We start from the raw sequence: 13,818 nt of genomic DNA, 5'->3' as shown, positions 1-13,818 counted from the left end.
TGCCTGCCTCTGCCTTCCAGGTGCTGAGATCAAAGGCATGCGCCACCACTGCCCGGCTGTTTTCATTTCTTAATTTAAAAATTTATACATGTGGGTGTTTTGCCTGCACATATGTCTGTCTGTGATGACCCAAGGAGGTCAGAAGAGTGTTGGACCCCCTGGAGCGGGATTTAGGGACAGTTATGAGTCACCATGTGAATACTGGGATATGACACTGGGTCCTCTGGAAAAGCAGCCATTGCTCTTACCCACTAAGTTATCTCTACAGACTCTGCTTTTGTTTCTTGTGGGTGTTTATAGTATCCAGAAGTAGAAATGCCGAGTCCCATGGTAATTGCATTTCAAGGAACTGCCAAACTTTTCCAAAGGTGCTGTACCTAGCAGCAGTGTGAGAAGGTTTTCATTTCTCCACATAGTACGTACTCACCAGTGTTTGTTATCTGTCTCCTTAATTATGACCACTATGGCAGCTGTGAGATGGTATCTCATTGTAGTGACATTAAATAATTATTAATAGGCTTTATCTTTTAGATAAATGTGCAGAGTATTCCTTGTGCCCCCTCACTGGCACATTGCCCTATTATTAACGTCTGATACTGCCTGCTCTATTAGTTATGATGAGTGAGCTCATATTGTTACTAGAATGCACAGGGTACTTATTACTCCCTTGTTTTACCTATGGCCTTTTGTTCCAGGATCCCATTCCGCATGTAACTCTGCACCCTAGGCTGTCTTTGGTTGTCTCAGTTCTCATAGTCTCCTTGTGTTGTGTTTTGATGATCTTGAGAATTTGGAGGAAGAATGCTGAAGTTGCAGGATGCTCCTCTGTTGGGATTTTTCTGATCTGTAATAAAGAATGTGTGGGTGTTTTTTTTTTTTTTTTTTTTAATGAAACAAACTGTGGTGACGTTGGTTTTTAGTATTAGAGAAACTCACGTAGAATTTAGCAATGCATAATCAGAATCAGCAATCAGTAAAATAAGGTTTATAGACAATTCTCAAGCCTTTGAAAACTTCAATTGCTTTTGAAAGATGAGCAGAAATTGAACTCTAGGTGTATTTTCCTAGCGAAGTCTTGACTCCGTTGGAAGAGGACCAGAGTATGTCACAGAATTTATCTTTGAGACAGTCATTGGGGAATCCAGTGTCAAGGCCAAGGTGAATTTTCTCCTGTTTTGAGTGTAACAGACAATGTTTTGCATGTGTCAAGTCACGAAGGCAGGTGATTAACTCTTAGACACATTCATTCCCCAGCACTGTGGAGGAGAGCTGCCAATTTAAGTTAATTCTAGAACTCTGAACCAATGCCTTGTGAAGTGGGGAGGGATCTGGGGCTCTGAGAGGTCAAGATATTTGGCCCAAGATACACAGCCTGACAGTAGTGGATCTGAGGCGCCCCCCCCCCCCCCCAGGCTCTGGAAGTTAATCTAAAACAAGAATTGATGGATTTAGGAAAGTCCTTATCTTACCTGGCCTTGGGTAGCATCTCCCTGTGTCATGCTGTAGGCAGTCAGTCCCTCCAGTTAGTGGCACACCTGTTGACTGCTAACAGAGGAGAAGCTTGCCAGCTTTGCCTGGGCCACTACTGCATCATGTCAACCTGTGAACTTGCAACTCTGGCCACAAGTCTCCTGAAAGGATGGAAACGTGAACTGAAATACTTCCTGATAATAATCTGCTAGTCAATTATAAGTGAGTTTTACCATCAACTAATAAAGTTTCCAATGTGTCTGTGGTTGATTTAGCAATTTGATTTTCATTTCCAGACACGGCTACATCTTCCAAGGAGTAACAATCAAGTTTCCTTTTTTCATATTATGGTCCTTCAGGTGATGGCCCTGATGATTAAGCTAATCAGTTAACTGCATAGCTTTGTATTTGGTATCTTTATGTGCCAGGTTCTCGGTGTTGACACTAATTCATGTAATTCGACAACTTAATTTAGGAGAGAAGATCTGTCTAGATGACATCACCCCAGAGGGTGAGGTTTGGGAGTGAATAAAATGGAGAAAGTGAGCTGAGCACAAACATTTATCTTTCTCTGATTCCTGTCTGCACATACAATGTGATCAGTCACCTTGTGTTCCTGCCACCATACTGTCCCTGTCACGATGGAATGTACCCTCACACTGGGCCAAAATAATCTCTCCCTGCTTGTTACTTTTGTTCGAAATGAGAAAAGTAGCTATTATAGATCCATACGTATGCAATTTAAGACTGTGCAAGTCTGTTGGCTGCCAATTCTGAAAATAAGTCTAACACTGAGCTAAGCTCATAGTATATTTTTTAACATGAATGCTCTAAACTAATTCTCTTCAGTGCTTTCATGAAACTTTTCCATAAAAATGTTCTACTGAGCCGGGCATGGTAGCAGGTGCCAGTGATCTAGCTCTGAGGAGGGTGAAAAAGAGATCAACACTGAGGGTTACATAGGGAGTTCAAGGTCAGCTGGGGCTGCACAGTGAGACCCTGGCTCAACCTACAAAACCCTGACAGTTCCATCAACTCAAGTTTCTTGTCTTTCAAAGTTTCTGTCTTTCTCTGTAAAGAATAAAGGAGAGAAAAATTTGATGTAGTAGTTGTGTTAGTTAGGGTTACTGTTTATGTGATGCAACACCAGGACCAAACAACTTGGGGAGAAAAGGGTTTATTTGGCTTATGCTCCCACATCACTGTTCATCATTGAAGGAAGTCAGGACAGGAACTCAAACAGGGCAGGAACCTGGAGGCAGGAGCTGATGTACAGGCCATGGAGGGGTGCTGCTTACTGGCTTGATCCTCATGGCTTGCTCAGCCTGCTTTCCTATAGAATGAAAGACCACCAGCCCAGAGATAGCATTACCCACAAGAGGCTGGATCCATCAGTCACTAATTAAGAAAATGCCCTAAAGCAGTATTTCTCGACCTTCCTAATACTGTGACCCTTTAATGTAGTGTAGTCCCTCATGTTATGGTGACCCTCCCAACCACAAAATTATTTTCATTGCTGCTTCATAACTGTCATTTTGCTGCGGTTATGAATTGTAATGTAAATATCTGTGTTTTCTGATGGTCTTAGGCGACTCCTATGAAAGGGTCATTTGATCCCCAAAGGGGTCTTGACCCACCGGTTGAGAGCCACTGCCCTAGAGATTTGCCTATAGCCCAATCTTGTGGAGGCATTTTCTTAGTTGAGGTTCCCTTCTCTCAGATGGCTTAGCTCGTGTCAAGTTGACATAAAATTATCCAGCACAACAGTGAACGTAAGTAAGGAGACAATGCTAAATGATGGGGGGGGGGGTGCAGGAAAGGAACGATCTATCATAAGTGAGGGCACAGTAAAACCACTGAACCAGACCACTCCATGGGTAGGAAGAAAGGTTCTGTGGGGATCAAACCGCCAAGGCTGTTTCTCAGGGACAGAGAAAAGCAAAATGGTTGGAAAGCAAGAAGATTTTATATGACGGCTGAGCATTGTGGAGGGTCTTTGAGCTGATACAGGCGGTTTAGATTGATCCAGAACTGGATGTCCTTGTCCAAAGTAGTTGACCTTTGCGGGTGGATTAAGGGAGGCTCCTGGTTAACGGAAACCTGACTTTAGGCCTCAGTTTACCCAATAACAAACCTATTTTATCCGGCCAGAACTTTGCATAGAATGTTGTCACCAGCAATGCCATTTAGGGGAGCTGCTTTGGACCCAGCATCTATTACATCACCTCCTACTTCGTTCTTCACCACAAATTCATCAGTTATTGATATTATTAATTAAGTCCTAGGCAGTTTCGTTTTTGTAGTTGTGACCTCACTCCACTACATGTCATCTAACCGCAATGCTGTTACGTGTCCCAGCATCTGCTGTGCTGTTTGCTCTCATACCTGCTCATCTTAGTGTTAATGACTGGGTACGTTTAATGACTTGATATACATGTGTTTCAGATGCACCTGGTGGTTGAGACTGCTCAACTTGCTTTGTAACTGTCAGTAAGTCGTTCAGTTCACTTTCAACCGTCTTCCTGTCAGAATGGAGGCCCACCCACTTAGCTAATACATTAACCTGTCGTGGGAGCCTCTCTGTGATTCCTGAGCTTGGCACTTAAGATCCAAAGGTCAAAAATAAAAGGCCAATTTCCTAGATACTTGTGAATAAGGAAAAATATCTTTTTGTTGCAGCCAACATTTTTAGAGTTTTGGAATAAAATTACACCTCCCCTCTCGATATATATATATATATATATATATATATATATATATATATATATATATATATATCCTCAAAGAGGATGGCTCACTTTTCCTTTTCAAACATGCCTCAGAAAACACCTTGATTCCCATGTTGTTCAGGATGGAAGCTAATATTTGTTTCCACTAAAATATCTCATCTTCCTAGATTCTGTTAGGAGAGTAAAAACATTAAAGCTTTCAAAATGCTTATTTTGCTCAGATTTCATCTAAATGTGTAAGTGCAGCATGCTGGTAGTCGTAGTATTTAGATGCTTCAAGGACTGTGCTAAAGCTGCCATGGCAACACTGGTGGTTGGTAGGTTTTCACTGCCCTTATGCAAATGAGAAAACGAAGGCACAGAACATAATGTGAATTGCCCAAAGCACGTTGTATGGTCAGAGCAGAATCTGATCTGCTCCTGTCAAAGCTACGCAGTTAACCAATTAGTTTGCTCTTAGAGGGACTAGCTTCCAGGGTGATCTCTGACCAGAGTGGCTTTTTGAGTCTTGCTCAGAGGAGCCGAGGTCTCCGGTGATTAGAGGAGATATAAGAGTGCCTCAGCATTTCCAGCCATTTATTAGAGGACGAAATTCAGAATTTCCAAATTTTGTTCCTGTTCAGATTCCTGGATCCTGTCCTAAAACTTCTAAAGGAGAATCTTTGGGGTCTAGGAATCTGATTTATATCACCCCTGGGTCTGCTCTTAGGACTGTAATGAGAATGGTACCTAAAGGCAGGGTGGCAGGAATGATCTCTGGGCCTTATCCACTGAGAAAGATAAGACAGGCTGGGCACACCTTTGATCCTAGCACTTGGGAGGCAGAGGCAAGTGGATCTTTGTGAGTTTGAGGCCGGCCTCATCTACAAAGTGAGAGCCCCCCTGCCCCTCCAAAAAATAAAAAGATAAGACAAAGGCCTTAGCTAAGTCATGGTAGTGCACATTTTTTTTTTTTTTTCCCCCTGAGACAGGGTTTCTCTGTGAAGTTTTGGTGCCTGTCCTGGATCTCGCTCTGTAGACCAGGCTGGCCTTGAACTCACAGAGATCCGCCTGTCTCTGCCTCTTGAGTGCTAGGATTAAAGGCCTTTGCTTGGCATTATTGGCAGACTCCTGATTATTTACATTTTTGTACTATTTCCCATTTTAAGATGCTAAACTAAATCCTCGCCTAACTTCTGAGGGTTTTTTTTTTTGTTGTTGTTGTTCTTTTTACCCTGAGGATTGATCCCAGGTCCTTGTCCATCACTCTGGCCCCCAGCCAGTACTCCTATGTTTTATGTAATGTGATGGAGTGAAAATCTATGTAAGGAGAACTGTAAAGAAAACGTTGGTCCTCTCCCAAGACACCTTGTTCTGCTCTCTCCTCCCAGTCCTCCAAGTAATAGCTGTTCTCTCTTGTGACCAGTCCAAGGCCAAGGTGATAAAATTAGCTGACTCTGGAATAAAACCCGCCTGAGTCTGTATTAACTCTCTCAATTGCTCCCATTGCTACGAATCTAGCAGGGTAACTGGCACCGATTTATTACCTTCCCGTTCTATAGGTCAGGAGTTTGGCTTAGGTGCCACCAGGCCAAGTTAAGGTATCGGGCAGAACTATATTCCTTTCTACAGGGTCTATAGAAGGATCGTTTCAGGGTTCATGTTGGCGGAAGTCGCTTCCCTGAGGCTCCCCTTCCTGCTGCATGTAAACGTGGGGGTCATTCCCTGCGTTGGAGGCCGCCCACACACCTTCACTCAGGTCTCCTTCCCTCCATAGTCACGGTTAGGGACGACAGGTCAGGCTTCTCAGCACTAGAACCTCTTTCCTCTTCTGATTCGAGAGACACTTGGGCCCGCAGAGATAACCCAGGGCACAGTTCCCTCTCCCCAGGCCCCTGCCCTTCACCAACAGCTGCAAAAGTCCCGAGTGTATTTACAGATCCTGGGGATCATGTTAGAGGTAGCTTCAGGGTATTTTCTTGCCTAATATTGACATATTTGCTTATTGCATATTGACATATAAAATTGACATTACCTGCTTTTGACAAGGAAGACAGTAGTGCTTATTGCTTCCAGTGGGCGATGAGCATTCATGTTGATTTAAAAACCGTGGGCTAGAGAGATGACTCTGTGGTGAAGAGCACTTGTTGCTCTTGCAGACAACCTGGGTTCAGTTCCCAGGACCCTCATGGCAGCTCACAACCACCTGTATCTCTAGTTCCAGGGGATCTGACTCCATCGGGCACCAGGCATGCATGTGGAACAGGTGCATACTTACAGGCAAAAACCCTCTTTCTATAAGATAACCATAGATACATCGTAAGCAAACAAGAAAATGTGACTTAGCTAGATATTCTTCTAAATTAAAATCACATCTGGGCCAGACTTCAAAACAAACACTTTTAAGAGGTCTGTTTGAAGACTTCAAAGTCAGGCAGAGCTGCAGCATCCCTTACCTACACGCAGGAAGGGGAGGCGATTTCCACTGTGCCTGTTCTTTGGTAGTTTGGGTTCAGGAGAAGCGTTATGATTTGAAGTAGGCACCCTCCCACGGCCAGTGTATTTGCTTTCAGGTGTTTGTTGCACGCCGTGGACTCCCCTGCCAATGCACCTTTGTTCATGTTCCTTAGATACTTAACCCTGCCCTACCGTCTAGCTACCCATATGTATTCTGTTCACAACAAGTTTGACACCTACTGATTCTAAGGGATACATTTTTTTTCCAGATGTTAAAAATCTGGCATCTATTTTTTTTTTTCCAATTGCTGAATTAAGATGAGAAGAATCCCTGTGATCTGCCAGTTTTTCAAAGGCTGATTTCGAGTTCTGTGTGACATCTTCCTCCACCAGTCTCTGCAGCATTGAAGTCCCTGCAGCGCATTGGATATAGTAGACACTTAATAATCACTGATTGAACTGAGATGAAGTATTGAATTAAAATAACTTTAATTTAAATAATGTTATCTATATATCCAAGTTCTGCAAGATATGTGCATTGTCTCCTTAGAACATTTTTGTCAAAAGAACTTTGCTAAAAATGTCTAATATAAGTAGGTAAAACCAGGGTTGTTAAAGATGAGGTTTCCAGTTTCTTATTTTACCGAGTATTGTGTTAATTCATATTCTGTTAGATTACCTGTTAAATATATTGAGTGCAAGGACACTGAAATTGTTTCCCATTTTCGAAACTCTAATTAATAAAGCCATTCAGACAATGTCATAAATTGTAAATATAGAGCTCGATGAATTCACCAACTGCTTCTGTCACCAAGTACCAAGTTCTTAGCTACCACCATGGTGCTTTAGAAGTTTTGGAGAAATGGACGACTTTTAAGACATGGAGAACTGGGGAGATGGCTCATTCGAGGGTGTCTCCTATGCAGGCATAAGGACCACATCAAAAGCCAGGTGGGCAGCGCATGTCTACAAAGCTAGGGCTGAGGGGTGCTGAGAGGCAGGTCCCAGGAGCTTGCTGGCCAGCTGGTGTGTGTGTGTGTGTATGTGTGTGTGTGTGTGTGTGTGTGTGTGTGTGTGTGTTTACAAAAATTTAAAGACGAGGCTCCTGTCCTGAGGATGCAGTCACACATTTTCTAAATGTTCTTGTTTCGCCAAATATTTGAGTTACATACACAATTTTTTTTTTTTTTTCGAGACAGGGTTTCTCTGTGTAGCTTTGTGCCTTTCCTGGATCTCTCTCTGTAGACCAAGCTGGCCTTGAACTCACAAAGATCCACCTGCCTCTGCCTCCTGAGTGCTGGAATTAAAGGTGTGCGCCACCACCGCCCGGCACATACACAGTTTGATTCAAATTGAAAAAAAAAAAAATTGGACATGTATTTGTGTGTGTGTGTGTGTGTGTGTGAGTGTGGAGGTCAGAGACTAACTTGCAAGAATTGATTCTCTTCTTCTACCATGGGGGTTCTCTGGATTGAGCTCAGGTTGTCAGTGTCCAGCTTGGTGGCAAACACCTTTACCTGCTGAGCTATCATGTCAGCCCTTGACACAGACGTTTTGTTTTCTAGTAATTAATGTACACTGTGATCATTGAAATTACGGTTCCCTCAGATATTTACAAGTGTTAAAACCACATTATACAGTTGGCCTTACCAGTGACTTGGCATCATTTTGCTTTATACAGTTTTTAGCAGCAGTTTTTTGGTTTGATAGGATATCATGTAGCATGGGCTAGTCTCAAACTTGTTGTGTGGTAGAGGATGACCTTGAACTCCTGGTCCTTATGTCTCCACTTCTCAAGTGCTGGTTACAGGCTTGTGCCCCTATGCCTGACTACTATTATTATTATTGCTACTTTAGACATTCTTAACGTTGAGTCTGTTTTCCCCTAAATGGTTTGCTTATTTTATAGATATTTATCATTTTCTATATTTTCTTTCTTTCTTTTTTTTTTTTTTTTTTTTGGTTTTTTGAGATAGGGTTTTTCTGTGTAGCTTTGCGCCTTTCCTAGAACTCACTCTGTAGCCCAGGCTGGCCTCGAACTCACAGAGCTCCGCCTGCCTCTGCCTCCCGAGGGCTGGGATTAAAGGATTTTCTATATTTTCAAATTTAAAGAAGAGTAACTACTCCGGATCAATATTTGAAGAGCCACCCAGGACAGATACTTGATTTTCTGTCTTTGTGGGATAGTGGTAGGGGAAATCAGACTTGACCAGTACAGACACATAAGCACAGTTCCCTGCTGTAGTGGTGGCATCACAAACATTACAAATGGTCTTTTTAGAAGAGCAGAATTTTTATTTTTTAAATTTTATTTTATATATATTTATTAACTTATTAGATAAAATCACTTTAGTGTGCTGACCTCATGAATAAAAACATCACACAGCTAGATTAAGGTAGACACTGAAACACTGCCCAGTTCCAAACTCTGTACATCCCAGTGAACTTCTGTAATGGCTGTTCTGAAGCCATGGATCTTCACCAAGGGCTTTACGCTTTACTATCAGTTACATTTTTATGTACTGTAAATCAGAAAGAAGAGAAAACTACTCTGACAGACTGAAGGTAGAAAAATAGCCTTTGCCTTAGTTAGGGTTTCTATTGCTGTGATCGAACACTGTGACCAAAAGCAACTTGGGGAAGAAAGCGTTTATTAGGTTCACATATCCCAAGTGACAGTCCTTTGAGGGAAACCAAGACAGGAGCTGAAACCAGACAGGGGCCTGGAGGCAGAGCTGATGCTGAGGCCACTTTGCTCAGCCTGCTTTCCTATAGAACTCAGGACCCACAATGGGCTGGGCCCTCCCACATCAATCATTGCTTGAGAAAATGCCCTACAGGCTTGCTTGCCTACAGCCTGCTCAGATGGAGGCGTTTTCTCCACTGGAGCAGATGAGTCTAGATTGTGTTAGGTTTACATAAAATTAGTCAGCACAGTTTAGATAGTCTTTCACAACTCGTGTCCTCTAACCCGGCCTTCTGTCCTTACTTGTGACCTAATTTTTCTAAATGTTACATGAAATACAATTTTTGGTGCAAGAACGTTTACTTCATCCAACTTCCTATCTATCCTTAGGTCTCAAACTCAGGACAAATGGCTGACGTGCCGTGCCTCTTTAACACATCAAAGAGGACTCTGGCTGCCAATCTCCCTCACTCCTACTCACAAGTACCTGTCACAGAGTCATCCTGCTGGCATACCCCACCCCCTATCCTAGACCTCTCCAGCCCCTGAGTGGCTTCTCCTAGCTTCTCTTTTCTCCTGTATAACCCAGCCATTTTGGCTACTTGCCCTCTTGGTTCTCTTGGTTTCTCTCTTGGTGTTCTTGGCTCCCGGTTCCTCTCTTGGCCCCCTCCTCCCTCCTCTCTTCCTGTCTGGCCCTCCTGCCTCTCTCTCCTCTCATGGCTTGGTTCAGTCTGCTGGCCCTGTTCAGTTTGGACCCTTCCCTGTGCCTATGACTGTTCTCTCCCTCATATCTACAATAAAACTTTCTCCTCAACCGTGCTTGGAGCAGTCATGTCCTCACGTTCACTCACTTATGAATTCCCAAAGAAAATCCTCAGTGCTCCTACCCCAAACACTCTGAGCCTGTGTTGGAGATGGACCGATGAAGTTAATCTTACGTCCCAGAGCTATCCTGGAGTGGTTCTGGGCCACCCAGACAGAATATATTTCCTTACATTTGTCCCTTGGAATTCTTCCTACCTCTTCTAATTCAACCAGCTTGTGGCCTTATAGGAAAGAATATCCCTTTGTTTAAATGCCTGTGTCTATTTTCATGGAGACGTACTGTTGGAATAGGAGATTGCATCCGTGTTAAGTGGCAGTTTTGACAGGTGTATACAACCATAAAATCACAATCAGAGACACACAGTATTTGCATTGCTACTGAAAGTCGCCTCGTGTCCCTTTGCATGTTATTCCTAGGCGATCCCTGTGTTCTGACAATGGCTACTCTGCTGTCTGTCTGCACAGGTTAGTTTGCATGTCTAGAATTTCACATTCATATACATGAAATTCAAAAAGTGCATGCAGTACATACTTTTGTTTTAAGGTTGCTTGTACTTTCAAAATTACTTTTTCTTTCACTTTGTAAAGCTGTTTTGTAATGTCTATTTTTTTATGGAGACATTATAAAAGAGGTTTCAGACTTCCTCCTCAGAATGTGCTGCCACCACACCATAAATGTGGATTGTAGAGTCGATAAGGAAACTGTTCTCAGGCCAGTTCAAAAGTACACTTGGACTCTAACCCCTGAGGTTCTTCCTAGCTTAACACTGCATAAGTGGTATATTGTTTCCAGTTACTATTTAAAGACAACGTTTATGTTGGTTTGAAATTAGTCCAGTGACTCTGGGGTTAGGATTTTTATTATTATTATTATTATTGTTGTCTTAACACAATTTCTTAATTCTTTCTAGGAAACACAAATTAATGCTAATTGCTTAATGGTTTTTCACATGATTAAAAAAATTGGAATTTACAATTAAAGTGATGAAGGAATGTATATAAAAATAATGCAGGAGTTCATAGGACAGTCCCATTTCAAAGCCTGTGTGAACACACTCTCCGAGGTTGGGTGCAGTTTCACAATATATTTTAAGCACTCTAGCTATAATAGATTAGACATGGTGTTGTCATCCACAGTGTTGCCTCTTGATTTTTTTTTTTTTTTATAGTTCCAAGCCACACCCGTGTTTCAGGTTGGCCTTTCTACCTAGGCTAAATTCTTTTGTGATTAAAATCTGTACTAGCAGGCAGAACATTCATTTCAGCGTAGAGTGAGTTGCTTGTTTTCTTTGCTCAAACACTGCCTTATGCAGATGGTTATCCAAGGACAGGCACAGCTCGGAGAGACTGAATTTTAAATCTGTTTGTTTCTCTGGACTTCCAACTGCCAGGTGCTAAGACCCTCGGGAGCAGGTACGTATGCCCATGGCAGTCCCAGACATGGCGGCTGGCGTTTCCCTGAGATTGTTGATTTGAGCTAAACTGCCTTACAGATTTTCTCACTAAACTTCCTTGTTCTGGGGTTACTTTGCATAATCAATACAAATGATAGCTTTGGTATGATGGTCACACAATTCTTAATTGTGTCTTCCAAATTAATAAGAAAGGATGGCTTTGGTTTATGCAGGGTTGGATTTAAAAATTGCATGTAATTCTTGGGTAGACTTTGATTTTCTATTCAGGAATGGATATGAACTATTTGAGAAGTGCTGAAGTAACTCAGTATCCACTTGGTGTTGCCTTCCAGAAGGTATATGTACTGTTGCTTAGAAGCCTGATGCTTTCAGACCAATGAAATGGCTCCTACAGTCTATAGTTTTATTGTGGCTAAGTAAAACTCCCTTTTTTTCTTTTTTTCCCTGAAGAGATTCTACAGTTATGTTTTTGGTTTTGTTTTTTAAAGCTGAGAGCAGGGCATTGCTAGTGATGCAGTGTTGTGTCTGTGCCTCTAGGCAGTGGAGAGAGTATCTAAATTGCAATAAGTTCTTTATTCTCATTTTTGCCCTTCTAAGTCTCGAAGAGCCAGGATTAATAGGAGGTCGTGTTCTTGCATAAGGATTTCACCATTGCATTGCCTTGGGGACCACAATCTATTTTTTTTTATTTTTTTATTTTTTAGAAAGTTTCCTTCTAAGCAGTTTCTGTGTGAGCATGTCACCTTTCACTCTGGTCATTTAAGATGGTCTGTTAGTTGGGCTGTTTTCTCGCTAAAGCAGAAATCGAGCAGTTCCCAGCCCACGTGAAGCTGAGACGGTCTTGAATGATGCATGTCAAGGAGACTCGGAAAGTGATACAACTGCAGTTTGAATAGGCCCTAGTACCACAGAATTAAGGACTCGTGCATTCTCAAAATGGAGACGCCTTTCAGAAGTTAAGCATGTTCCTCTGTGCAGTAATGGTGAACACTTAACACCTCGGCATAAAGTTAGGATGCAACCTGTTCTGCTTTGGGAAGCAGGCACACATTTAAAGCAATTCTGTGTGAATTACAGTGTAGAGTGACTCCGTGGCTCTTCTTAGGGAAGCAAACTCATTATGACCAGCTAGCCCTAGAAAGTGAGTGCCATAGAAAAATGTCACATCGTTTTAAAAAAAACAAAACAAAGCCAAGCCAAGCCTTCCTCAGAGCTTTCTTTGGAACCCAAATTGCTTTTCCTATGTCATGCCCAGACTTCAACAAAGGCTGTACCATTCATTGTGCGCTCCTCTCTTAATGAACTAGCCAGTCGCTCAATTGTGTTCTTGTGGAGCTGGGGGATAACATTCCTTTATGATCCTCCGTTTAGATCACCTTACCACCCAAAGCATGATATTTGATGACCCTTATTAGGTTACTTTGCGTAGCTACAAATGTTGTTCGTGGTGTAGCCTTATCAAGCCTTTTGAAAAAGTCCACATCCTTACCGACCCACAGTCCCTGCAGGAAAGGGTTCTGTTGCTGGGATCCTGGTAACAGGAGTCTCGGAGACTGGGGCAGCGCTGGGGCCAAAGGGCGCTGAAAATGCACATATCTTCAGCTCTCAAGTACTCCGCCAGAGGACTGGCCTGGTTTTTCCTTTTAAGTGCTGATTTTAATCTCAAGCTCAATGTTTCTGGACCTGAGTTCTTAAAAGAATGGAGAAAGATAATGGCTGTTTCTGATCATGTTCTTCTAAAAATCAAAGTTTCTATTGTTCCCTCTCCTTCCAAATGCTTCCCATGCAGTTCTCATCCTCCTGGGGCAGAAACATCCAGCAAACCACGGGAGGCAAATGGTGCAAGGATTCTTATTTCTTCACCTGTTCACAAAGTGGGAAGCTGAGCTGTTTCTCCCAGAAGTCCCTCTTAATGAGCCCATCTGCAGTTTCTCAGCTCTCCTCATCAGTGAAAACACAGGGCACACCCCACTTCTAAGCAGAAGGTTGTATGAAATGGCCTCATGCCCTCAGTATAAGGGACATATGAAACACAAATGATCTTATGTTTAGGAACAAGTGTTCGGAGCTGGAGAGAGGGCTCCAGTCCTTAAATACACCCACCGCTCTTGCAGAGGACCTGGGTGTAATTCCCAGCACCCGCGTGGTGGTTCACAACTATCTGTAACTCCAATTCATGGGATCTGACGCCCTTTCCGACTTCTGTGAATACTGCATGTGTGTAGTGCACATACATACATGAAGGCAAACCATCATA

The 13,818-nt window shown here is 42.6% G+C and overlaps 1 protein-coding gene across 2 annotated transcripts in view; it reads left to right on the top strand.

The window, feature by feature from the left end:
* Pls1 (plastin 1) overlaps positions 1-13,818 on the top strand; it is a 101,376-nt gene that overhangs the window by 21,222 nt on the left and 66,336 nt on the right. Inside the window, exon 1 of one of the 2 annotated variants that reach the window (XM_059268383.1) lies at positions 11,418-11,559. The exons of the other annotated variant lie outside the window; for it this stretch is intronic. The gene's annotated coding sequence lies outside the window, so the exon portion shown is untranslated. Of the gene's footprint in view, positions 1-11,417; positions 11,560-13,818 lie in introns of those variants that run through there. 2 annotated transcript variants of the gene reach the window in all.

This window comes from Peromyscus eremicus, chromosome 7 (genome assembly GCF_949786415.1).
Source record: "Peromyscus eremicus chromosome 7, PerEre_H2_v1, whole genome shotgun sequence".
NCBI lineage: Eukaryota > Metazoa > Chordata > Mammalia > Rodentia > Cricetidae > Peromyscus > Peromyscus eremicus.
Note: the sequence above shows the minus strand (reverse complement) of the source record. Positions and strands in the feature narration are given on the sequence as shown.